The sequence below is a fragment of the Hipposideros armiger genome, unplaced genomic scaffold (assembly GCF_001890085.2).
Source record: "Hipposideros armiger isolate ML-2016 unplaced genomic scaffold, ASM189008v1 scaffold_167, whole genome shotgun sequence".
Lineage (NCBI taxonomy): Eukaryota > Metazoa > Chordata > Mammalia > Chiroptera > Hipposideridae > Hipposideros > Hipposideros armiger.
In genome coordinates, this window is record NW_017731517.1 from 808,997 (window position 1) to 836,060 (window position 27,064).

A 27,064-nucleotide genomic window follows, 5' to 3' on the forward strand; every position below is an offset into this window, starting at 1 on the left:
TCCCAAATAAAAGATCAGAAGAAACCTCTAGAAATGGAACTAAATGAAACAGAAGTATCCAACCTGTCAGAGACAGAGTTTAGAACACTGATGATAGAATGTTTAAGGAACTTAGTGAGGACATAAAGAAGGATAGAAATCATAAAAAACAATCAGACCTATAGAATACAATAACTGAAATGGAAAGCACTCAAAGGATCACCAGTAGATTAGATGAAGCAGAGGATCGGATTAGTGATTTAGAAGACAAAACAGCAGAAATCACCCAATCGGAACAACAAAAAGAAAAAAGAATTGAAAACAATGGAAATAGTTTAAGAGACCTGTGGGACAACATCAAGCACAGCAACATTCGCGCCATAGCAATACCAGAAGGAGAAGAGAAGAAGCAAGGGATCGAGAACATATTTGAAGAAAATAATGACCAAAAACTTCCTGGCCCTGGTGAAGGAAATCGACATACAAGCCCAGGAAGTGCAGAGAGTTCCGAACAAGTTGAACCCAAACAGGTCCACACCAAGACACATTATAGTAAAAATGGCAAAGGTTAAAGACAAAGACAGAATCCTAAAAGCAGCAAGAGAAAGACAGTAGGTTACATACAAAGGAACTCCTATAAGACTAACAGCTGATTTTTCTACAGAAACTCTGCAGGCCAGAAGGGAGGGCAGGAAATATTCAAAATGACACAAAATAAAGGCCTACAACCAAGATTGCTCTACCCAGCATGACTATCACTTAAAATTGAAGGAGAGATAAAGAGCTTCTCAGAAAAGAATAACCTAAAGGAATTCATTACCACCAAGCCAGCATTGCAGGAAATGTTAAAAGGGCATTTTTTTCCCTCAGTTGTAATTTTAATCAAAGCATTGCTAATTCACTTTTTTAACTTTCTTATAAATACCAAATTTTAATATCTACGTCCATTAATTTTCAGGGAAAGAAACACCATCAAGAACTTCCTCCAGAATAAAATAATGGTGCTCATTCCGCCAAACAACCAAATTCAAAGTCTACCAAAACCAAAACCAAAACAGCCCACACAGGGAGAAAAAAAAAGTAACAAAAATCACATTCTAGGGGTTCAGTGCATTTAGCAGCCTTTGCTATGCTATCTAATTATCCTTCAGCTGACTTACAAAAAAATAACACCCTGGCTCATCAAAATATACATTTTCCATTTGCTTTTTTAAATTAAAAATAATAATTAAAAAAGAAAACTTGAAGGAATTCACAATCAATTGCCTGACTCGTTTTGATGTCATGTACAGCATATGAAGGTCAGGAAGGCTATTTGCAGCACACATGATACGGGGAAACTGATCTTCAAGGTTTAGCTTTCTTCCAAACAGTGTAAAATACCCACAATTCCAAGTACGAAGGGACACAGACGATCTCCTTTGAGAATTCCACAGGACAATACAGACATCCGAACTGTTCTTCGTAGAGTGACAGGGCTTCCGTCAAGTTGACACAGTTCCCCTGTGTAAAGTATTTCCCGTCCTGTTTCAGTACTTTCATGGAGAGGTCAAGAATCAGTCTAAGAAACTCACATGTGGAATCTTCTTCTGGAGATGTGGAGATTGGAACAGCTGTCAAATCATTAATCAGATAATCAAATTCTCTCCCTTCTTTGGCATACTTCTTCAGTACTGGAATACAGTCTTCTATTAGAACCTGATAGCAGTCTCCTTTAAGATTGTCTAAGACGTCACCACATGTTTTTCGCATGTATTTCTTACACCCATCAATCACCATCTGGTCAATCTCTACCATAGTGACCATCTTTGGTTTCAGTTTGACTATTTCACATAATATGCCCCCATCTCCACCTCCCAGGATCAGCATGTCTTTGCCAGTGTAATCTTCTTTGCCATTGCCCATGATGGCCCGGGTATATGCCAAATCGCTCTCTGCCAGATTAACATCCCCACTAAGGATGAGGATGTTTCCAAATTGCTTCGAGTGTAGAATTTTAATGTTCTGATAAGGTTAATCTTCATTATATACCACTTCATCGATGTCATACTCAACCAGGCGGCCATCAGCAGTGGGCCAGTATCTATCAATGGCCCCTCCTCAAACTATGGGTGGTAAACACTTCACACATCCAGTGCTGTCCTGACTCAGTTCTTTCATTTTTTCTTCTACTTTGTTAAAAAGACTGTCAACTTCTTTGCCTTCTGCATCACCGTCATAACTCTGCAGGTCCAGCAACACCAATCCATGTGGGTAAATTCTCAAATTGGCAAAGCTGCCGTTTTTGTTTATGTAGGTCACTAAATAGCCATGGCCCTGCCAGGTGTGCGCCGACTTGGTCATCCCCTGCTCCTGGAAAATGGACTGCAGGCCTTTTAGAATGGTCTCGCCATCAGCTTTGGCGCCGAGCATGAAGTCGAGCATGCTGTGCCGTGCTGCTGCCATAGTGAGGGGAGGCCTTGCGCCATGCCTGGGGGAGGTGGCCACGGGAGACTGAGGGGCTGTGTGGCGGGTCAGGCTGAGGCCAGTGGGGACTGCACCGTGCTGGGGAGGCCGAGGATAGGAGGTGGGAGGGACCACCGGTCTAAAAGGACATTTTTAAACAGAAGAAAGGGGGAAAACAAACTAACAAAGGAAGACCAGAAATACGAATAACAAAATGGCAATAAATATGTACCTATCAATAATCACTTTAACCCTCCATCAGGCGCAACCGATCTCACAGATTCATTGCACACAAATTTTCAAATATGAAATACGTCTTTACTAAGTCAAAAACACGACTGGCAATAGGTTACGGTAGAGGGGGAAGATACGGAAGCAATGAGTCACGATACTTAAGTTAATGGTTAGATATTTGAAAATTTGTGTGCAATGAATCTGTGAGATCGGTTGTGTCTGATGGAGGGTTAAATGTGAATGGGCTAAATGCTCCAATCAAAAGACATAGAGTGGCTGAGTGGATAAGAAAACAGCACCCATGCAAGTGCTGTTTACAAGAGACTCACCTTGGATCAGAAGACACACACAGACTGAAAGTAAAGGGATGGAATAAGATACTTCACGCAAATGAAAACAAGAAAAAAGCTAGAGTAGCAATATTTATTTCAGACAAAATAGACTTTAAAATTAAGACTACAATAAAAGACAAAGAAGGGCACTACATAATAATAAAGGGATCGATTCAACAAGAGTACATAACTGTAGTAAACTTCTATGCACCAAACGTAGGAGCTCCTAAATATATAAAACAGTTTATGACTGACATAAAGTCAGAGATGAAGTCCCCTATCGTAGTAGGGGACTTCAACACTCTGTTGTCACCAATGGACAGATCCTTCAGACAGAAAAGCAACACGGAAACAGTGTCCTTAAGAGACACTTTATCCAGTTGGATTTAATCCATATTTTTAGAGTATTTCATCCCAAAGCACCAGAATATACATTCCTCTTAAGTGCACATGGAACATTTTCCAAGATATGTTAGGTCATATATCCTAAGATTTCCAAACATGTTAGGCCACAAAAAAAGTCTCAATAAATTTACGAAGACTAAAATCATATCAAGCAACTTCTTATGACCACAATGCTATGAAAACTAGAAATCAATTATAACAAGAAATCCGGAAAGCACACAAATTCATGGAGGCTGAATAACATGCTACTAAATAGCGAGTGGGTAAAAAATGAGATCAAGGAAGAAATCAAAAGCTACCTCAAGACAAATGAAAATGAAAACACAACAACCCAAAATCTATGGGAAAGCAGTCCTAAGAGGGAAATTCATAGCAACGCAGGCCTTTCTAAAGAAACAAAAAAATCTCAAATCAACAGCTATCTTTACACCTAAGGGAACTGGAAAAAGAACAGTAAAACAAGCCCAAAGGGAGTACAGGGAAGGAAATAATAAAGATCAGAGCAGAAATAAAGAGAGACCAAAAAAACAATAAAAAAGATCAATAAAACCAAGAGCTGGTTTTTTGAAAAGATAAACAAAATTAAACCCTTCGCCAGACTCACCAAGAAAAAGAGATGTCCCAAATTAATAAAATCAGAAATGAAAGAGAAGTGGCAACAGATACCACAGAAATACAGAAAACTTTAAGAAAATACTATGAGCAACTATATGCCAACAAATTAGAGAATCTGGAAGAAATGGATCAATTTCTAGAAGCATACAATCTTCCAAGACTGAATCAAGAAGAAGCAGAAAGTCTGAACAGACTGATTACTACCAAAGAAATTGAATCAGTAATCAACAAGCTTCCAACAAACATAAGTCCTGGACCAGATGGCTTCACAGGTGAATTTTACAAAATATTCAAAAAAGAATTAACACCTATTCTCCTCAGACTATTTCAAAAAATGCAGAAGGAGGGAAGGCTCCCAAGCACATTTTATGAGGCCACTATTACTGTGATCCCAAAACCAGACAAAGACATTACAAAAAAAGAAAACTACAGGCTGATATTCCTAATGAACATAGATGCAAAAATCCTCAACAAAATACTAGCAAACCAGATTCAGCAACACATTAAAAAGATCACACACCACGATCAAGTGGGATTTATTCCTGGTATGCAAGGTTGGTTCAATATCCGCAAATCAATTAATGTAATACACCACATTAACAAAATGAAAAATAAAAATCATATGATCATATCAATAGATGCAGAAAAAGCATTTGATAAAACCCAGCAGCCATTTATGATAAAAACTCTTAGCAAAGTGGGAATAGAGGGATCATATATCAACATAATAAAGGCCATATATGATAAGCCCACAGCTAACATTGTATTCAGTAGGGGAAGGCTAAAACCTTTACCCTTAAGATTGGGTACAAGACAAGGCTGCCCACTTTCACCACTTCTATTCAACATAGTTCTGGAAGTTCTGGCCACAGCAATCAGACAAGAAAATGAAATAAAAGGCATCTAAATTGCAAAGGAGGAAGTAAAATTGTCATTATGTGCAGATGACATAATACTACATATAGAGAATCCCAAAGACTCCACCAAAAAACTATAAGAACTGATAAATGAATTTAGGAAAGTAGCAGGATACAAAAGTAATATTCAGAAATCAGTTGCATTTCTGTGTACTAATAATAAACTATCAGAAGAAGAAATCAAGAAATCAATCCCATTTACAATTGCTTCAAAAACAATAAAATACCTAGGAATAAATTTAACCAAAGAAGTAAAAGACCTGTACTCAGAAAATTATAGTAAGACACCAAAGAGAGAAATTAAAGAAGATACAAATAAATGGAAACACATACCATGCTCATGGATAGGAAGAACTAATATAGTTAAAATCTCCATACTGCATAAGGCAGTAAATACAGATTCAGTGCAATTCCTATCAAACTACCAAGGATAGTTCACAGAATAGAACATATAACCCTAAAATTTATATGGAACCATAAAAGACCCCAAATATCCAAAGCAATTGAGAAATAAGAAAAATTGGGAGGTATCATGATACCTGACATCAAATCATACTACAAGGCTATAGTAATCAAAACAGCATGGTACTGGAATGAAAACAGACACAAAGATCAGTGGAACAGAATAGAGAGCCCAGAAATAAATGCATTCCTATATGGTCAGATAATCTATGACAGTGGAAGCAATAATTTACATTGGGGTAAAGATAGTCTGTTTAATAAATGGTGCTGGGAAAACTGGACTGACACATGCAAAAAAATGAAACTGGACCACCTCCTTATGCCATACACAAGAACAAATGCAAAATGGATTAAAGACTTAAATGTAAGACCTGAAACCATAAAATTCCTAGAAGAAAATATAGGGAGTAAATTTGTAGACATCACCCTCAGTAATATTTTTACTGGCAAGGGAAGTAAAAGAAAAACATATGGGATTACATCAAACTTAAAAGTTTTTTCATGGCAAAGGAAATCATCAAGAAAACAAAAAGGCAGCCTACTGAATGGGGAAGATATTGGTTAACGATATATGTGATAAGAGGTTAATATCTAAAATTTATAAAACATTCAACTCAACATCAAAAACACAACCCAATTAAAAAATGAGCAGAGGATATGAAGAGGTATTTCTCTAAAGAGAATATACAGATGGCCAACAGGCATCTGAAAAAATGTTCAACCTCACTACTCATTAGAGAAATGCAAATAAAAACCACAATGAGATACCACCTCACTCTGGTCAGAATGGCTGCCATCAATAAATCAACAAACAACAAGTGCTGGCGAGGTTGTGGAGAAAAGGGAACCCTGGTGCACTGTTGGTGGGACTGCAGATTGGTGCAGCCCAATGGTAATCAGTATGGAAGTATCTCAAAAAGCTGGAAATGGACTACCTTATGACCCAGCAATTCCACTTTTAGGTATTTATCCAGAGAAATGCAAGATGCTAATTCAAAAAAATATATTCACCCCTATGTTCATTGCAGCTCTATTTACAATAGCCAAGACTTGGAAACAACCGAAATGCCCATCGGTAGATGACTGGATTAAGAAACTGTGGTACATTCATACAACGGAGTATTACTCAGTTATAAAGAATGAAATATTACCATTTGCAATGATATGGATGGAACTAGAGACTATTATATTAAGTGAAATAAGTCAGTCGGAGAAAGACAGAGACCATTTGATCTCACTTATATGTAGAATCTAAAGAACTGAATAAATGAGCAAAGTAAACAGAAATAGTCTCAGAGATATAGAGGAAAAACTGATTGTTGCTAGATGGGACGGGGGTGGGGATGAGGAAGAAGGGGAAGAGATTATACAGCATAAATTGGTAACTACAATATTGCTGCAGGGGTAAGAAAGACAGTTTGGGGAATATAATTAGTAATGTAAATCTTTTGTTAGGGTGTCAGATGGACTCATGTCTTGTTAGGGAGACGACTGCATGGATGGTGTAGAGGCTTGACCACTGCACTGTACACCTGAAGCTGAAGTTGAATAATATTGTATGTCAACTATAATTTAATACATATATAGTCACGGGATGTGGATTATAGTGTGGTGAGTGGAGTCAATGGAATTGTAATAGATATGTATAATGTCGGCGGGGGAGGGCGGTGAAGTGGGGGAGGGAGGTTGTCACTTGTGAGGGGTGAAAAGTATAACTATTGAATTCTTTTGAACACCTGAAACTAAAAAAAAAAAAAAAAGCTATACGATCCCAGAAGGAGAAAAACTACATATACGAGTGGGGTAGTTGAATAAAAAATCTTATGAAGAAGATGTCATGTTCTCCTTTCCCCCTTTGTTGGTGAGGAGAAAAGAACATGAATAATCCTTCATAATGGCTAATGACCCTTATTTTTAACAATAGGAGGAATTTATGAATATGTGAATTATTAAAAGTGATAAAACATTACATATAGACTAAAATAACACAAATTTTAAAAAAAGAAAGAAATGACTCTTGGGAGACAAAGGGCAGAATATTAGGGGCTGAATTGTGTCTCCCAAAATTTATAGGTTGACGCCCTAACCTCTAGTACCTCAGGAATGTGACAGTATTTGGAGACAGGTCTTTAAAGAGGCAATTAAGTTAAATGAGGTTATTAGGGTGAACCCTGATCCAGTCTGACTGGGGTCCTTATAAGAAGAGGAGATTAGGGCACAGAGGCACAGAGGGAAGAGCATGTGAGGTAACAGGGAGAAGACGGCCGATTGTGAGCCAAGGGGAGACACCTCAGGAGAAACCAGCCCTGCTGACACCTGGATCTCAGACTTCCAGCCTCCAGAACTGTGAGAAAATGAATTTATGTTGCTTAAGCCCCCTCTCGGTGGTACTTTGTTATGACAGCCCTAGCAAAGAAATACAGATTTTGGACTATATTATTGGGTTGTTGGAAAAGTCATGACGCATTTTTGCAACGAAAAGTATAGAAAAAATACATCATCACCTTTCCGACAACCCAATAGATTAATAAACATGCACAATAATCTTTAGCTGGGCTTGTTCAATGACAATAAAAAAGCATAGTCATCTTGTTGTTATGGATGTGGCTGACCTTTTCACTCATATCTAGACCCTCATTCAAAGGCAGAATGTCTCAATTCAGGGCAGTTTCCACACCCAGCTTCCTGACACGGCACTAGGAGCTACTACTGTATGGAATTCAAGTGCTTAGCCATCCGAGTAACATGGTATCCACGGCCCCTTCTCCTCGTACAGACTTATTAGCCGTGTGGAAGAAGAATTGGGCACCCAGTAGAGGTGCCCCTTCCCATACTCACCACATCACAGAGCCCTATGATTAAAACTGAGCTCATTACAAGGAGGAAGGACCATTTCTGAGAGCTGTTGGCAGACAAAATCCTCAGGTAGCACCTGGTGACAGCAATAAAAGAGAGAAGGAAAAAGTTGTTATTTAGGTCAAGTCCCATGATAATAAATAGAGTTATTAAAAGATGTCTGGGTCTCTTCTGCTTGCTCCCTGATTGTAAGCCAGGGGGCCACGGTCAGTCTTTGCCTAGGTCTCATGATTTGGGTACCAGTTGGGTTGATGAAACCTAGGGGTGTCCTGGGAAGGACTAGGACACGCTGGCCCACCTACACCCTGGATGTCCCAGGGCTGTCATCCTGCTGGGAAGCCTTATCTTCCACTGCCCCCAGAGCTTGCTGGGGCCTGTTGGCCGCACAGCCCCCTGCTGAATCAGTAGCGTGCATGGAGCAGTAACGCCGAGTATGCGGAGCTCCCGACCGCCGGCACTCCTCTTCCAGCCATGGCTTGTTGATAGACATATTTGAGGCTGTGTGGAAAAGCTGTTTGGTCATTAACAGCCAATGTTGCTGGCTCCAAATGTGTGACTGGGTAGTTGAGCCTGTGCCCTTTGACCTTAGGCTACCAGGCTTCCAACCCAACCTCAGTTTCCCCAGGATCACATGGGTGAATTGTGACATCTGCATCAAGGGACTGGTATGAGTGTCAAAGAGCATAATGTGTCCAAAAGCATTTTACGTGATGCCTGACACATTATAAACACTCAGGCAGTATGAGCTCTTGATTTTTTTATTCCCGCCCCCCCTCATTTCCAACGTGGGTTTAAAAAGTAAAGAGTAGTGATTGAGGGTACAGTCAGGTTTGAATCACAGCTCTGCCACCTGTAGCTGTGTGACCTCTGTGCCTCAATTTCCTCATCTTGAAAATGTGAATAATACTACGGGGTACCTCATGGGGTTGTTTAGAGGAGTAAGTGGGCGAAACATGCACAGCTCAAAGGTGCTCATATCAACATCATCACCATCATCATCAAAACTGTCATCACCAGGGGCGGGCCGAGTGGCTCAGTTGGTTAAGAGCTTGCTCAAAGGTTTGAGCTCTGAGCAACAGCGGTTCGAGTCCGGCCCAAGCTGAGCTGCCGCTGAGCTCCCAACAGGTGGCAGGATGGCTCAGCTAAAAATAAATAAATAAATAAATAAATAAATAAATAAATAAATAAATAAATAAAAGAACATTGCAAAACTGTCATCACCATTCCCATCACCATCGTCACCATCACCATCATCATCATCACCATCACCATTATCATTATCACCATCACCATTGTCACCATCACTGTCATCATCATCACCATCACCATCATTACCATCACCATCCCCGTCATCACCACCATCATCATCATCATCACAACAGAGTGAGAGGAGAAGTCAAGATGGCTGGTAAAGATTTTTTTCCTTGTTTCCTTGTTCAAAGGCATTATTTGGGTGGACTTAGTTATTAAATGAGGCACCCTGGTGACTTACATACATGATAAAATTTAAATGTCACTAAACTCAGATGGTTAGCTGTTGCTACCTTATTTCAGAGATGAGAAAATTAAGACTCAAGACAGTAGAGCCATTTAGCCATGTCACAAAGTGACAGAAGCGAAATCCACCCCAGTAGTAGCCTGCTGCTCCCTGCATTGCCCCTGCCACTGTGGTCGCCACTGTGAGTGAAAGCAGAATCTCGGACTCATATCTCCACATCCAAACCTCAACACCCTGTACCCAGCAAGGAATGACTATGCCTTAGGGCCTAAACACATTGTCACCTTGGTCATAACATGGCTTAGGGGCCGCATCTGCACCCATTAGTCCTCAGAGAAACATGACTCCCATATCATCTGTAGAGTTTAGAATAATGTCATATTTGGGGGCTAAAACTGACAGCCTGAGCAAGGCCCAGGTTGGGAACAGAGCTGTGGGACTTGAGGTCACAGTCTGGGCTCCACCACCTGAGGGAAGGTGCTGTGGAGAACTGAGCAGACCCCGGGAGAGGTGACAGATGTCCTGGGTCACCCAGAGCAGTGGCGAGGGAGGGGGTGTGGCTGTGTGTGTGTGGTGGGTGGCCAGTCCTGCCAACTTGAACATGGTGGGGATTAAATCTGACTGAACAGGGCCTGCCTTCATTGACGGTGACTGCAGACACCCAGACGTTTATCATTCTCTGTGACACCCAGGCACTTGGGAGAAACTGGGAGTGGAAAGTCCTGTAATGTGTGGTTTCTGTTGTCGAGAAGTCTATGAGTTCGGGAGAGACCGAAGACCACAGAGATGATTGTGATACAGGCAGGAAAGCTAAGAGGCCACTGGTCGCAGGCGTGGGGAAGCAAGGTGCTGGCTTGGTGGCAGCTCTTTTTCTCTCTCTCTCTTTTTTAAACCATTGAGGACTGTCCTTTAATTACACGGATGGTGCAGAATTTTCACAAGTCTAATTACAGACTTGACTAGACAATTGACTGAAGAAACAATTTTAATCCCTCTAACATCTGCGTACTGATTATTGATTTGATTTTCTTCCAAGCCTCTGGCTAAGCTTAACTCCTTGCTTATGACTCACAGTGTTTGCTCACTATAGAAACTCTGTCTGGTGGCTGTGTTCTCTTCGTTCTCTGAAAAAGTTAGTTTTTCAGGAAAAAGCTAACCCCGTTGCAGAGGCAGGTGATTATGGCTGTGCAGGATTTATTTCTATTGGATCTGAGCTAATTTGGGCTGTTATCCTGTAATCAGGGTGGGTCCCCGTCCTTACACGAATCAGGGTGCCTCTCCATGGCCCTGTGTGCCTTCCTTCAGTCTTCACCTACCTTCTACCTTTACTGAGTGTTGAGTTTGTGTTCATAAAAGTGTGTGACGACGGCATTTGCGTTCCATCTTTCTTTGCTTTCATTGACTTAGTTTGCAGTTTTGTTTATTCTGTGTCTCGTGTAAGCTTGATCACATGGATTTGGGTGTTTACTGTGCCCCAAAGATGTAGACCTTGGTTATTTTGAGATTATATTATGTGAGGAGATGTATCATATGGAATAGTTGGTGCTTAGAGAAGTTTATGTCATCAGGTCATCGTCCGTGAGTTAAAAGGTGCAAATGCGAGAACATTCAGAATGGAGAGGACCCCAGGGTGGGCTGGAGCAGGTGTGGGGGGCCCACAGAGGCATGGGAGGCCGGCTGGCTGCAGAGCAGAGGCTTTGAACCTCTGTGAAGAGCATCATCACAGAAAAGCTGACATGGAGAGTTCCAGGCCCAACCCCAGAGAGTCAGAGTCAGGAAGACAGGGCTGGGCCTAGGAATCTGCATTTTAACAACTGCCCCATACCCCTCTGATAGGTAGTCCATGAGACATGTTTTGAGAAAGACTACCTTAAAATGTAGTAAGAGGCTTTCTGTGAGTGAAAAAAATAGAGGACATTTTGCTGTTAAAAGCAAAGCACTCTGCTGAAAAATGGTAGATACTGGCAGTTACTGGTGGCGCGTGTTTGTCTTGCTGATGAAACCTCCAGCTTGGATGAGCTGGGACCTGGCGAAAATCATTTTATTGTGTGATATCTGTGGATTACGTGTCTCTGAGGAGCTGCGATAACCTTGGCCAATCACAGTCCCACCAGTTTGGAGGATCGTGTATTAAGAAGAAATGAAGATAAAAGTTTCTCTCTCCGTTTGACAAATGAGGAAATGGCAGTGCCCGGGAGGCTGTCGTGACTGTCCAGCACTGATAGACATGATGTCAGAAACAGGACTCAGAAAGAGTTTGGTGGCAGGAGGACGCTGGGCTCTTCCTTTTGAGCTGCGTGGCCAGGGTGATGGTGAAAGGTGAGCAACACGCCGCCCGCCGAGGAAGTGGGCCGGCGCTGCTGCTCAGGGAGGCGGCACAAGCCAGAAACCAGAGCTGATGCTGGGAGGCGCCACGAGAAGCGCCCTGTGCAATTTGGAGGTGCAGGCTGCTAGTGGGGCGAGGCCTGGGGCGCCCTTTCTTACTTGGGTATGATAGCCTCTGCCGGGTGTGTGGCAGCCCCATCTCGTTCTGGAAAGGACTTGAGCTTGCATTGCTCAGTGACATGGACCCGTATATGTGTATCATGAGTGTTTTATGTGTGTGTGAGACAGAGATGAAGTGTCACAGTCCCAGGAAAGAGAAAGAAAGAGCCATAAATGAGCCAGGGCGAAAAAGAAAATATTGGGTTATATCATTTTTCTTATATAAAAAAAAAGAAGAGGAGGAGGAGGAGGAGGGAAGGGAGAGGAAGAAGAAAACAACAATTCTTCAAGACTATCTAAGATTTTATGGCACAAGTTTTTTAAGTGGCCTGGCTTTTCATTAAAAATACAGTCTTCTTGGGTCGGCCGAGTGGTGTGTTGGTTAAGATCTGGCTTGGGACGCCAGAGGGCCGCGGTTCGGATCCCACATATGAGGGCCAGTGACACTGCCCTCCACAGCTAAGATGCTGAACAACAGTTCAACCTGGAGCTGGGCTGCCGTGAGTTGCCGGCGACGGTGTAGGCTGCAGCCCCTGTGGCAGGGGGTTGCCATGTGCTACCGTGTGTAGCCAGAAGCCAGTGTGAACAGCTGTCCAGAAGCCGGCGACTGATCTGCCTCGCCCGGGAAGAGCGCAATGATGGTGCCAACTTGGGCCAGTGAAGCAACGTCCTTCACAACTAGACTAAAGAACAAAAGGACAGCAACTTGTCTGTTCCCCTTCCCGCAATTCCCCAGCGCTGTTCCCATTCTCCCAATTCCCCAATAAAAATCTTAAAAAAAAAATACAGTCTTCTTGTAGAAAAATTTGGAACTGCATGTAAACCAGAAAAGTAGAAACCACCACTAATCCTACTACACAGTTAACACTTTATGGATTTCTTAACAACTCTTTTCATTTTTTAAAAAAACTTTTGATTATGGAAAATTTCAGACTTAACACCGAAGTAGGCAGCAGAGTTGCAATTTTTCCAGGGTCAGACACAAAGCAGTTACCAGTGTTCTGTCCTCTGACAGCTTTTCCAGCCTCAGACTATATATTAAGACACACTTCTCGTTTTTCTCAATTCCCTACTGTGAGTTTATTTTTATTCCCAAGTCATTAAAAATTATTCTCGACATGATATGTGACATTATGCATTATCTCATAGTATGGTCGGCATTAAATTTTAAAGAGAAGTTATCATCCACATGCGATGCTGGTTACATTTGGACAAATGAATGATCTGACTGGGTTTACAGCAAATATAGGAGCCAGCTTCCTAAGCCTTTCTTGTTAAAAGGCAATGGAGACAACAACCAGTGTCACTTGGCGAAAAGAACCTGCATGGTCCCCTTAGCCCGCCTGGCTGAGTCCAGTCTGCTGGGCGTCCTCCCTCACCCCTGCAGGTCTGAGTGCAAGGCTTGGTCCCCGCACCCTGCACCCTGCAGCCTCCTCTCCTTGGGGCTGTGCGGTGGGGTGGGCACTTGCCTTCAGGAGCTGCGAGCATCCTCTTCTCTTCCCACACTAGCTGTTTCGTGCAAGAGTCTTCATTGGAGGTTTGAGCCAAGCATCCACCTCCGTATGGCTGTGGGACCACAAAGTTGCAGCTTTTGCTCTTACAGGAGAAGAGTCACAGGGACGCAGACCCTTGTAGTCACAGCTCTCTCACCTCCTGACATACCTGACATGTACCTGGTTTTGTACATGTACCTGCAGTGTACAGCAGGGTCCTGCTGTTGTACCATCTCTCTCTGCGCCAGTAATGAAGCGCCTGCACTCATCCTAGTTATGGAGGGCTGCTCTGTCCTGTAGATTTCAGGCACTGTTGCTGTGTGCTGATAAACCACATGAATGTCATTATTGATCACGAAGCACTTTGTCCAAGTGCTTGCATAAATTATGGCACCAGGCCTGTCCTGCGCCTCATACCCTCAGCAGCAGCCGGGTTCCCCAGTCATTGGGCACCTGCTATATTGTAGGCACTGCTCTGAGCCCTGGGAGCAGGTACAAGTCTTAGGACTAACTGGGCAAAATATGCGACTGTCATGTCAGCATGGTTAGGCTGGTCAGGGGATGCGTTTTGCTTGACATTGAAAATGAGAGGGACTGAGGAGCTCAGTTGGCGGGAAGTGTGAGGAGGCTGCAGGTTTGCAGGTTCAGAGACAGGAAGTGCTAGGGTCCCCGAGGTTTCCTTCTCAGCTGTGCGTTCAGGCGTCCCGCAGGATGTCCACGCGCCCAGTGAAGTGTCTCTGCCCGTGGCTGGGATGTCTCAGATGCTAGACTGCAGGAGGTTGATCCCAGTGCCTGCAGGCTAGCAGGGGGTCTGCAATTCCACCGACAAACCTCTGAGGAAGGAGGGAGGTGGAGAAGGAAGCGGCCAGGACAAAGCTGAGAACCCGGGTGCGTGGAGGCTGGCTGGAGGTGTCCAGCGCTCTCACTGCTTGCTGGCCACTGTCAGTCCCCTGCTCCCCTCACACTTGGAGCCCCTGATTCAGTCATCAGCACAGACACTGTCGGCTTCTTAGTTTGCAAAGAAGCCTTCCTAAGGAAATATGTAATGGTGGGGTTTTTTTTGGGGGGGTCCTCTTCTGTACAGATTGTGTGCAGAATAGATTAGTCTTCGAAAGGACCCAGCTATGATCTAAAGCCACCCCTGAGGACAAGGCAGTGAAGCAGATAACTGCTCTGTAAGTAGCTAGATTCCCAGACAGAACCTCAGTGACATGGGGACTGCAGCTGCCCCCCAAGGTCCTGGGGGATCCAGTGCTCCTGAGATGGGCTTATAAATCGTTTACATCACCAGTCTCAGCTCCTGAGGTCCCGCCTCCTCCTTCTGTCCATGATCACTGGCATTTGTAGTGTTTATGGACCGTCACTTCTGTTGACTTCATCCAGGAAGTGGAGGAAGAGGGCCAGGCTGTTTGAGTGCTTATTAAGCAGTAAATGAAGTGAATGGTGTCATTCAGGGCAAAGATCCTAGAAAGTGGCCTTAGATGACTTGGCTTTGAATCCTGCCTCACCTGCTCCATTCTGTGCACTCGAGGACACACCTGACTCTCAGCCTCAGTTTTCTGACCCGTAAAATGAAAGAAGGATTCCAGATGGACTTCAAGTTTCCCTTCATGTTGGGAGATTTTGAACTCCCCCGAATCATTAGAAAAGTGATTTGAGTATGAAAGCCCACTGGAATAATAAAAGCAAGCATAGAGTGAGTTATTTAGGCCACACAACCCGAGCCTGTTAGGCCCCACGATGTGAAGAGAAAGGGCGCTGTGTCCTGACTTCTGGCAGCCTGTCTGTGTCCCCTCACTTGCAGACCAAGGCAGCAGGCTTGTTCATCTTACGGAGACTTACCAAGGTGGAGACATATTAAAGGCCTGTGCTCTGTGGTCAGACACCTTGTCTTGTCATTGGGGAGCTCGGCGAGATGGTGCAGAGTGAGGTAATACAGGTAACACTTCCTGATGTTCAGCAGTTTGTGGCTGCTGTTCACGCTGAGACTCCCCTTCCTTGCTCAGGGGTTGTGCACCTGAATCCTGGCTCTTGTAGATGGGTCATCGATATGGAAGGATAGTGGGAAACCTGAAGGAATCTCATGGCCAGTATCTTGTTCTGTTGTTTGACAGGTGAGGAAACCAGTGGCAGCAGTGGCAGTGCTCTTGTCACCATCAACTTCAGCTGACCTGGTGATGTGGAGGTGGGCTCACACAGCAAACAAGAACCACCTCCCTACCAGGTCCCCACCAGCTGTGCCTCCTACTGTGTGACCAGGCCTCCTGGCAGGAGGGAGGTGGGCTCCTGTGTCTGAGCTCCTGCTCCGTGTCACCTTTGACTTCACACACATTTCACTGAGTCCTCATCAACTCATGACAAACAGATGATCTGTACTTATGGGATGCGACATTGCCTGCTTGGAGGAGTGTGGAGGGCATCCCAGAGCCTCAGTTCAGCAGCCATTTATTTTGCACTTACTGCATGTCAGACCCTGGGTTGGGTCCTGAGGATTCAAGGGTGAGCAGCCTGCTCCTCAAAAGCCCCCATACAGTTTTGTGTGTGTTTCTGTTGAAAGACACCCTATTTAATTGACAAACAGACCGCACTGTATTGTGCTTCACAGATGTTACATTTTTTACACACTGAAGGCAAGAACCTCCACAGCAAACCGTTTACAACTCACTTTATCACCAGACTCACTTTATTGCGGTGTCTGGAACCGAACCTGCCTAGATGTTGTTGGCTCATGGCATTGAACTCGCAGCCGACTGCCCTGTAACCATCCCTGAAAATGAAGCTTCTCTAATGTATTTCCTCCCTGAGGCACATTGTGGCTTCATGCCCTTGGGAGCGCCAGACTGCACTTGAGCACTAGGCATGAGGGCCATTTTAAACTCCCAAATCACCAAGAAAAGCACAAAAATGTGAAAAACGTAGCACCAAGGAGATTGCAGGAAGGACATTTGCTGACAGTGTGAGAGCTGGAACAAGAAGGCAGAGCGTGGTCTGTACAGCCTCCTCGGGGACCTGAGCGGCGGGTGACTCAGTGTCTCGCCACTGTGTGCCCGCAAATGACCATGACACCGCAGGTGCTGCTGTGGAGGGCACAAACACGTTTTAGTAAGTAGGTGACTTCACAAATACGCAATCTGCAAATAATGAGGATCGATTATATTTTAATGCAAAATTAGAAAAAGCAAACAAAATGAATGCCCCTAAATCCATGATGAACAAATAGAACATTTTAGGCCCAGAGAGGGTCAGTGTTACTGAGTTTTCCTCTCGCCCAGACTCCCGTGCGGCTCCTGTTTGCTGGACCTCTGACTGTCTCCCAGTCCCTGCCAGGCCCCTTTTTCAGGGTCTTGATGGTGTCCCCACTCATTCTGCATTAAGCTTATTTACGCCCAGAAAACCCGGACGGCATCACTTCTAAGGCTGTCCACATAACTTACCACGCCACCTGAGGCCCTCCTGAGTGTGAAAGACCTTGCTAAAAATGACAGGTAACTGATCTTCCCTGGACATAAATTGAAATGCAGCGAGGTGTGAGGCCACCCTACCTTCACTGAGCACTTGGGCTCTGCCCACCTCTGTCCAGAGGGGCTGGTGTGTGTGCTGGTTGAGCCCAAGCATGGCATACCCTCTGGAGCGTGCGTACTCTGGCTGTAAAGCCTGTGTCCCTGCCCCCATCCACAGCCCTGCCAGCTTCCTGCTTGAGCCCAGACCCCCACAACCCGGTTTTCGTGCACCCACGCATGCCGGTCCCAGGTGCTCATCAAGCACACTGCTTTCCCTCTGAGCCCACAGCTTCCCTCTCCACGTTCATTCTGCTGGGCCATTTTTAACCTTTTTATTTGGTAATAATTAAAGATGGACAGAAAGATGCAGGAGCGCACAAGTCCATGCATCCTTCACCTGGTTTCCCCACTGACATCGTATGGAGCTATAGTACAGTATCATGGCCAGGAAATGGACACTGCTGTGATCTCTGATCTTATGCACATGCCACCAGTTCTGTATGTACGTCTGTGCGCATGCGTGTGTGTGTGTAGATGCATGTAACCACCACCAGTCAACATACAGAACCAGTCCTTCACCACAGTGGTCTCCCTCGGCTACCCCTGCATAACCGTACTCACCCCTGCCTCCTACTGTCCCCAGCCCCTGACAGTCACAGGCCTCTTCTCCATCTCTATGGTTTTGTCATTTGGAGGATGCTATACAAATGCAATTATACAGGACATACGTTTTGGGATTGATTTCTTTCACTCAGTGGGACTCTGGGGAGACCCAGCTAGGGTGCCGTGTGTCGCAGGCGCCTTCCTCTGTCTCGCTGGCTAGGACCCGTGGCGTGGCTGTACCACAGCTTGACCTATTCAAGGAGGTGATTGTTCTCAGTTTGGGACTGTTATGAAGTGACTTTGAACATTCATGTACAGGATTTTTTATGTGGACAGAATTTTGGTTTCCTCTGGAATAAATGCTGAGTAATGTAATTGCTGGGTTAATATGGCAAGAGTCTGTTTAGTTGTTTAAGAAACTGCCAAACTCTACCTCAGAGTGGCAATGCCGCTTCCCCTCTCCCCCCCAGCCCTGTATGAGTGACCAGCGTCTCTGAATCCTCATCAGCATTTGGTGTCATTGCCATTTTTGTTTTAGGTGTTGTAATAGGTATGTAGTAATATCTCCTCTCGATCTTACTTTGCATCTTCCTAATGGCTCGTGATGTGGAATATCTCTTTATGTGCTAACTGGCCTTTCAGATATCCTCTTTCCTAAAGTTTGTGTTCATTTCTTTTGTCCATTTTCTAATGGGGTTGTTGGTTTTTACTCTTCAGTTTACGAATTCTTTATATATTCTAGGCATGAGTCCTTTGTCAGATACCCACATTTATTTTTATCAAATACTGACTATGTGCAAGGTGCTGACCCCAGGACCTGGGGACCCAGCAGTGAACTATGTCATTGTCCCTGTAATCTCTGCCTACACAGAACTTATACTGTAGTGGCGAGGGAGATGTTGACAGTTATTCACACTATTAGAGACTTTTAGCTGTGGTCATGAGGGACCATGAAGGAGAACTGTGGGGCTGTGAGAACAGAGCGGCAAGAGGGACTTCATGTGACTTGGGTCCTGGGAATCCCGGGGCTGAAGCATGAGATGACCGGGAACAGGAGTGAGTATGGCAGGCTGGCACGTTTTTAACACAAGCATGATCAAGCCGTAAGAAGTAATGTTTGTTCCTTTCATTACCAAACTTAGGAACACGGGTCCTGTGCCAGGGTTAAGGTGATAATTTCGTTTAGAACAGAGTTGGATTCTTAAAGAATATCCCTCACACAAATTTAGTGTTTGAAAATGGAGTAATTTCACAAAACATCTACAGCCTAATTCTGTTTGTTCAATACCTCTGTAGACACGTAACAAGCTTCAAGAGTATACAATTTGAAAAGCTTTGACCTCGATGCACTCTGCCTCTTAACGTTTATCCCTTATTTTACAGCTAGAATTACTCCCAGCGTGTCCTTTCTTAACTGCCTCTTAATTTATACCTGACATCCAAGGTTGCTGACTTCATCCTTCTCTCACTAGCAATCTTACCAACTGGCTCCTCCAGAAACTACTTCGTCAACAGAATTCAGGAGAGTCTGTATCCAATATCCATAGCCTCAAATTAAAGTGAAAACCCTGCTGGTTTCCTCACTGTCCTGAGCAATAAATAAGACCCATTTATCTCAATTGATATTTCAGAAGCCAGTAAAATAGCCCAGGAGGTGAAATATCTAAGTCTGTGTGTTTCCTTTCCATTTTGCAATAGTGCTTCCTGAACTAAACTAAGATCACATGGTCTGACACCAGCACACAACATAATCACAACTGTGACAGAAAGTTCAGGAAACAGGGTGACTGTCCTGAAGGCACTGTCCTGCTCCTCACTGTGACTGCTGCCCTCCTCTGCCTTTGCTCGGGCTGTTTACCCCTCTGTGCTGTCATCAAGAGAAATTAGATCCCCAGGAGAGGGACTGCTGGGTCATATGGTTCTGAAAACATTTATCCGTAAAGATACAGTGTGCTCCAATGCTCAGTGCAGCTTTATTTCCAGTGGCCAAGACATAGAAACAACCAACGAGTCCTTCGATAGATGATTGGATAAAGATGTAGTATATATTCATAATGAAATACTTATTCTGCCATAAGAAAAGATGAAACAGTGCCATTTGCGACAACATGGATGGATCTTGAGATTATTATGCTAAGCGAAATAAATCAGAAAAAGTCGAGAACCATATGATTTTACTGATATGCAGTATATAAAACTGAAAACAACAAAGGCACAAGACAAATAAATGAAGAAGCAAAAACTCATAGACACAGACAATAGTTTAGTGATTACCGGAGAGTAAAGGGGGAGACAGGTGGTAGATGAAGGCAAAGGGGATCAAATACATGGTGATGGAAGGAGAACTGACTCTGGGTGGTGAACATACAATAGATGATGTATTACAGAATTGTACACTTGAAACATATGTAACTGTACTAACAGTTGTCACCCCAATAAACCTTAATAGAGAGAGAGAGAGAAAGAGAGAGACAAATTATATCAACGTCAGGTCCATAGGTGCTGGGTGGCAGTGACGTGATGTTCCTTTTCCTGATGTTGGAACTCCTGCCTTGTGCTCCTAAGCTCCCCACACTGTGGACATTCCTCTTCCTGTCGCTGCTGCCTTTCTGTGGTACTGGGACAAAAACCCAAGAAGAGCAACACATATGCTGACAAGTGTAAAATGCCTCATGAAAGTCTGTTAAGGACCCAGTGCTCCTGGTGTGAGGTCCACTCAAAGGGAGGTGCATGTGAAGGGCAGGAAGAGTCTGCTGCGAACTCATCAGACGTCCTCTCCAAGGAAATCAGACCCCTCAGTGACATATGACGTCATGTCTCCTGGCTCCAGATGAGGCTCCCCCCCTCACAGATAACACCATTTAACATACTGCACACAGTGTGGTTTACAGAGCAAGGTCAATCAGACGAGGCTTTCATGCAGTTTCTGTCTGTGCTCATGAGGGTTCTTTCTGATCAAAATCATGTTTGCTTTTATCCGATCTTCCTACATTGATTGAATCTATATTGAAAGAATCTCTCAACTGCTTCCAGACTTAGAAGTATGGAAGATTGATTTAAGTCTTTATTTTCTCAGTATTTCGTGTAGGTGCACAGTACTTTTGTGACTATTAAGAAAAAAAAATCACTTTGATCCTTGGGTCGCCTTGAGACCCACACAGTTCTTTTTCCTCCTATTTCATATTACAATCAATGCTCTATTGTGTCATTTAATGAGGGTACGTTTCCAGCACAGCCCTTCGTCAGTCTGCCTTGCTTTAGACATTCCGGGGGTGCTTTGTTAAGACTTTGTAAGTGCTTATGTTGGATAATTCTCTCAGCTGAAATCATGAAAGTGGAAGGCTGTGAAGACTGGAACCACAGCTGCCCGCATGGCTGTGGGTACAGACCCGGGCCGTCCTGTGTGGGAGCCCCCTGCCAAGGTGGTGGGCTTTTCATGAGACATGTTCTCGACTGCCTGTTCATTCTCTTCCTTTTCAGTATAGCCCAGTGGTTATGGACACAGGCTCTGGAGCCAGCCTGTGGGGGTTAAAATTCTGCTTCCTAACTGTACAACCTGGGGCAAGCCACTTAACTCTCTAAGCCTTAGCATCCTGGTCTAAAAATGGGTAGTGTATTTACAGCGCTTCCCTGATAGGGCTGGCAGGAATAGAAAATGAGTTCACGTATGTAAAATGCTTTTGGAATGCACTGTGGGCACAGTATATGCTAGCGGTTATCCTTTCATACTGCCCTTAATATTCTTTTTGTCTTTCTTTTTATGTAATGTTTATTTTTCATCAAAACAACACATGTACCTTAAAAAAACTCCAAACAGTTCTCTGACGCTTGTGTGTTTTGCTCAATTTTCTCTCCACCCCAGTTTCCCACTGGGAGGGAGGCTGCCACTTTCAACTCTTGTCTTTTGTTGTTGTTGTTGAGTACTTCCATCCTGAATATTTTTTCCAGTTTTTAAAATACTTGTTTGATTTCCAGATATGGAAAATAAGGACTTAGCTGGCGTACTCACCACATCCTTTAGACATTAAAGCAGCATCTAGGTTTTGTATTAACTTGGCTGTTTTATATATATCATCTTGTGGAGTGTAGGTGGGTATATTTTCTTTCTTATTTAACTTTTTCCCTTTGAAGTATATAATTAATGTTAACAGTTGCTTGTTTTTTACTTACATATACTAACTGAGCCCACACTCTCCAACAGACATGAAAATCTCTCCTTGATGGGTTTAAACATCTAGGGCATCTATTTGTTTTTTTCTAGAGCCCTCTGTTCTTCTCCAGTCCGGATGATGACCCCCCAGGCCTCCTGCTATTTTCTTCCATCTTCATCATCGTAGTTATTGTCATCATTGTCATCATTGTCACCATCCTGGGAGTTTCCTTTACCTCTCTTCTGTAATGGGTCCTCTGTTTTCTGATCCCATTTTTTTCTTTCTTTGTTTTCTTCCTTATTTTGGAGCATGTCCTTTAGTAGCTTCTTGAGAAATCATGTCACATAGATACAAATTTTTTGAACTTGTATGTATGAAAATACCTTCCTACCAACCTCTTCTTGACTGAAAGATATGCTAAGTACAGAATTCTAGGTAGCAAACCATTGTCTCTCTGAATTTTGAGGGCATTCTGCATAGTTTTCTAGTTGGATTTCAGTGCTATTATTGAGAAGTCTGAGGCTTTTCTGACTCCCATCTTTTGCTATTGATGTACCTTTTCTTTCTGGAAGTGTTTAGGATATTACTTTGATTTTTGGCGCTTTACAATAAAATGACTTGGTTATAGGACTTTTAAAATTATTTTTCCTGGCCACTTGGTGGATTCTTTCAATTTGGAAATTCACGTTCTTTCAGATTTTGGAAATACCTAATTTCTTTGATAATTTCTTCCCCCTCAATTTTCCCTCTTCTCTTTTTGGGGTCACCTTTTACTCAGATGTTGGACTGACCTTCTGGATTAATTTTATAAGCTTCCTTTCTCATTTTCTAAATGTCTATCGTTTAGGAAGAGCTCTCCAAATTTATCTGATACTTTTTTTTTAATTAACTTTGTTCCTCCTGGTAGCATATTTTTTTTATTTTAAAGGGCTCTTTTATGTTGTTTCAATTTCTCCCTATCTCTCTAAGTCTTGATGATTACTAATTACAGAAATATTCTTAAAGTTTTCTTCTCGCTGCATTGATCCTTTTTCTTCCAAATTCCTTTCTTTGTTTTCTTGATTTGGTCTCTGCCTTTTATGTTAGAAATTTTCCTCTAATGTCTGATGATTTTTGCTGTTCATTCATATTTAAGACAGAGGCACAAGGCAGCTATGTGGGAGCTCCCAAGTGCATGGATGGTATTTATCAAATGGTGAGCTTCACTTTAATGTCACTGTGGGATCAGGTGGTTTCATTGAAGGACTCCAAATTGTTAGTAACTGGAAATCTTTTCTCTTGTTTAGGTCATTTTCTCCAGAAAGCAGTCATCCAGTTCTTTGCCTGAAAAATATAGATCTGGCTGCTACATTTTTAGGACATGAGCGGGGAAGGAGGCTGAGCAGGGTCTTACATTTGGATATGTAAACCTGAACTTAATCCCTCACTTTCGTTTGAGCAAACTACTCTTGGTATCCCAGAGATCTTGCCTGACTGCACAATGATTTAGAGTTGGCTTCGTCTATAGACTTTCTACCAATTCCATGCTTTCTGCCCCAGCTGTGCTCTTGCCTTCAGAAGTACCTGGTGCTAATAATGACTGAGCTCTTCAGGGTGCTGTCACTCAGACAAACTCTCTGCCTGGCTTACTCCCCTCCCAACATGCACTTGCTATCGTCTACTCCAGGCTGATGGTTTTGGTCTCCTAAGTCAGTGGCCATTTTTACCCATCTGTTTTTCTGCTTCTAAATTACATGGATGACTTGACTGTTACGGGTTCCTTCCCTCTTCTCTCAGTCCTTGTGGAGTGTCGTTATCCTTTTACTATCACTTAAGTGAGATTTTCAGAGAAACTGAGGTGAAACATGGGATGACACTGCCCACCCTTATCAGAAGTCTCCTCTTAATGTCCCAGGGAAAGCTTCACCTCCGCTCTTTGCCTGGTGGGTCGTCAAAGGAGGGCGTTTACTGAGGAGGCTGTAGGGCATGGTGGCCTGGAGCATGGTCTCCAAGGATGGGAGTCAGATTCCAGGGGCTGTATAGAAGGTCCACTGAAGTTAGGAAGATGTTAGAATTACCATTCATATTTTTAATCTAAAAAATAAAAAGAATTAAGCTTTACTAACACTGTTAATATTATAAACTTCATGCTTGATTGATACATCTGTCAAGAATGTCAGGGGCGATACCTGGTACCCAGGACACCCTGATATCAGAGGAGCACAGAGGAGGTTCCACAGCCAGGCAAGGTGGACGGTGGGGCCTTGCGCCTTCCTTTTTGAACACTGAAAAGTATTGCCCTGTGATAGTCCTACCAGTTATCTTCATCTGGCTAATCTTATAAAAACAAGACTGACATCGTAAGTATATTTACTGCACTTTATAATGAGATAGAGAATTTCTATGGAAGTCTTTTGTTCCATGCTGTCTTTTGTTCTCTGGTTATCTTATAACAAAGTACTTAGACATGTTATTGAACTTAAGGATGTTATACATTTATGCTTATCTTTTACGAAAAGACAAACAGTAGAAGCTGTGACCTCTGTTATAATAGGTTCTCTCAGAGTATGCTACTAAACAGGTCTTACAAACACAATCTATGTAATTAAGTCAAAAGTGATGTTTTCACAGTGAGTGAGAAAATAACAGTTTTTTAAAGGGAACTGGTAGTCTATAGAGAGCATTTTGAAACTAAATTTTTAGAAATGTTTCTGGTATTATGTGAATATTTTTATTGAAAATAATATGTCACATATTAAACTCATTCCTGCATAGGTATAAAAAAACAAAGAAACACTTGGAAACAAGTTTTCTAACCAATCAAAGAAATTTAAATGAAGAGTTTCAGTAGGTTTTGAACCCATTTGTGAAAATATAAAAATATCTTACCTTTTGATTGTTTTGCAACTGAGTTCAAGAAAAATGGAAATTCGCTAGTTAAATTAAAACAAAAATATTTTCCTAATTGGTGAATGAGATTGAAAAGTGAATACCATTATTTAACAAAGCAAAGAATAGTGCATTTTTATCACCATATCTTTGCATAATATATTTTTAGTCATGAGTGTCTAAGTGTCAAAGTAAATTTAGTTTATAATCAGGCCTTGGATCACTGTGTCATAAAGTAGTAAACCAAGATTTTTAAAAAGAATGATATATTGTTCGCAGTATTAAGGGTAACAAAAGATTGTACTGGTAATAAATAAAATAAAAGATTTAAATATTATTTATTTCATCTTTAGCTCTCTCATCCTTTAAAATATGTATGTTTTAGCAGTTTTATGATGGACTTCAGAGCATTCATTCATTCATATATATATATATATATATATATATATATATATATATATATATGTTTTTAAAAGTGATATGCACATACTGAAATTTTATTTTTAGAGTTAGGAGTGTTTGAACTAAATAAAAAATGAAGACTGATTTTAAAGTAAAAAATTTGGAGGAAACTGACCTAAATTCAAATCTCAGCCCTGTTACTGATCAGCAGTGTGAATGTGGGAAAATTAGCATCCAATTTTCTGTTTCCTCAACCTAAACAATATATCTACAATATATTAAAGTATTTAATTTAATGCCTAGAAAATAGTAGCTGCTCAATAACTGGCATGAATTAATAATTGTGAAGTGATGGTGATGATGGTGATGATGATGATAATGGTGGTGATGGTGATGGTGGTGGTGATGATAATGATAATGTGGACCTGTTCATTTGTTGTGAAACAGAATGTCTGTATTTCAGGTCCTTTCAAGGCTCCCATCCTAAACTCTCTGATGCCCTTCTTATCACAAACTGAGTTGTGTTAGGTAATGTGGATCTGAAGAGAGGTGACAAACATTGAAATGTGTGTTGCCTTCCACCCTCCACTCATGTGGGTAACTGTGCCCCCCTTTCTTGGGAACAGAACCCTGTGCTGGCCTTGGATTCCTTCTGCAGGAAGCCACTATAGGGAGCTTTAGAGTTGGAACCTGGCTGCTAATGTCACCCAGAGTGTTCACTTACTCCTTCCTTCATGGGTTGCTGCCTCCCATCAGAAAGGTGTGACCTTCGCCACATTGTCCAGCCCCTCATACATAGGCTATTTTTAAGGAAAAGTTGTACTGATTTTTTTTTCACTTGTAGATTTTATGAATCTTTTAGCTAATTCTACTGTCTTCTTTGCTCTGGCCACTGGGAAACATAAGCTATATTTTACAACTTTGCAGGCACCTTTCAATGTGCATGTGGAGAACCAAACCTTGCCTGTAGCTACTTTTTAAAAAACATTATTACTATTTTCTCTTTGCCCTAATTCCCTTATCTATTTAATTTTATAATACTGTATTGCATATTTTTATGAAATACCTCAAATTCTTTTTTTAGAACCAAGTTGAGTAAAATAAAAATGTAAACCTGATAATTCTCCCGACATGGAAGAAAACAACTCCTCTTCCCTTGAAACATTTAATGGCTAATTGCAAAAGCTTTCATTGTACCAATGAGAACTAGGGGTGCTGTGGGGGAATTTTTGAGGTCGGTTGGAGAGCAGAGGTAGACACTTGACCCACAGGACTCTGAGTGACCTTCCCAGCAAGGTCTTTGCACAAGAATGTGAGAGGACTCTGTAGGCAGAGGGCAGGAGGGACCTGTCCTCTCCTCATTCCCTCAAGATCGTTTTCCCATCACACTAAGTAAATACAATAAGTAAACAACGTTTCCTTTGGTATAGGTGCCCTGGTGACAATTGGTTATGCACCTCTTTTTTTTTTTAATTTTTTTTTTTGCTCCTCTTCATACAAGAGTTCATTTATGTGGACACCACGGCAGGGCCAGGGGTTAGAGGAACATCTTAGAAAACAGGGCATCTGGGGCGTGGCTGGGGGTGAGGGCGACCAGACAGGAGGGAACAGGAATGAGAGGGTGGCTTGTCCGGTCCCTGTGAAAATGCCTGAGAGCCATTTTCCTCGAACTCTTGCTCTCTGGAGGCGTTCACTAATACACATCATTACCCAGATGCACTTGGCACGCCTGTGCCTTGTCTCATGGGTCATTTGCTATTCACAGGGGAGTTCTTAGCTTCTCAAAGCCTGAAACTAACTTCAAATGAAAGAAAAGATGA

At 42.6% G+C, this 27,064-nt stretch overlaps 1 protein-coding gene and 1 pseudogene across 1 annotated transcript in view; one reads left to right on the forward strand and one right to left on the reverse strand.

The window, feature by feature from the left end:
* Positions 1–27,064, forward strand: part of SLC35F3 (solute carrier family 35 member F3) — a 316,125-nt gene that overhangs the window by 58,884 nt on the left and 230,177 nt on the right. The window lies entirely within an intron of this gene.
* On the reverse strand, positions 1,254–2,424 carry LOC109387708 (spermine synthase pseudogene; annotated as a pseudogene).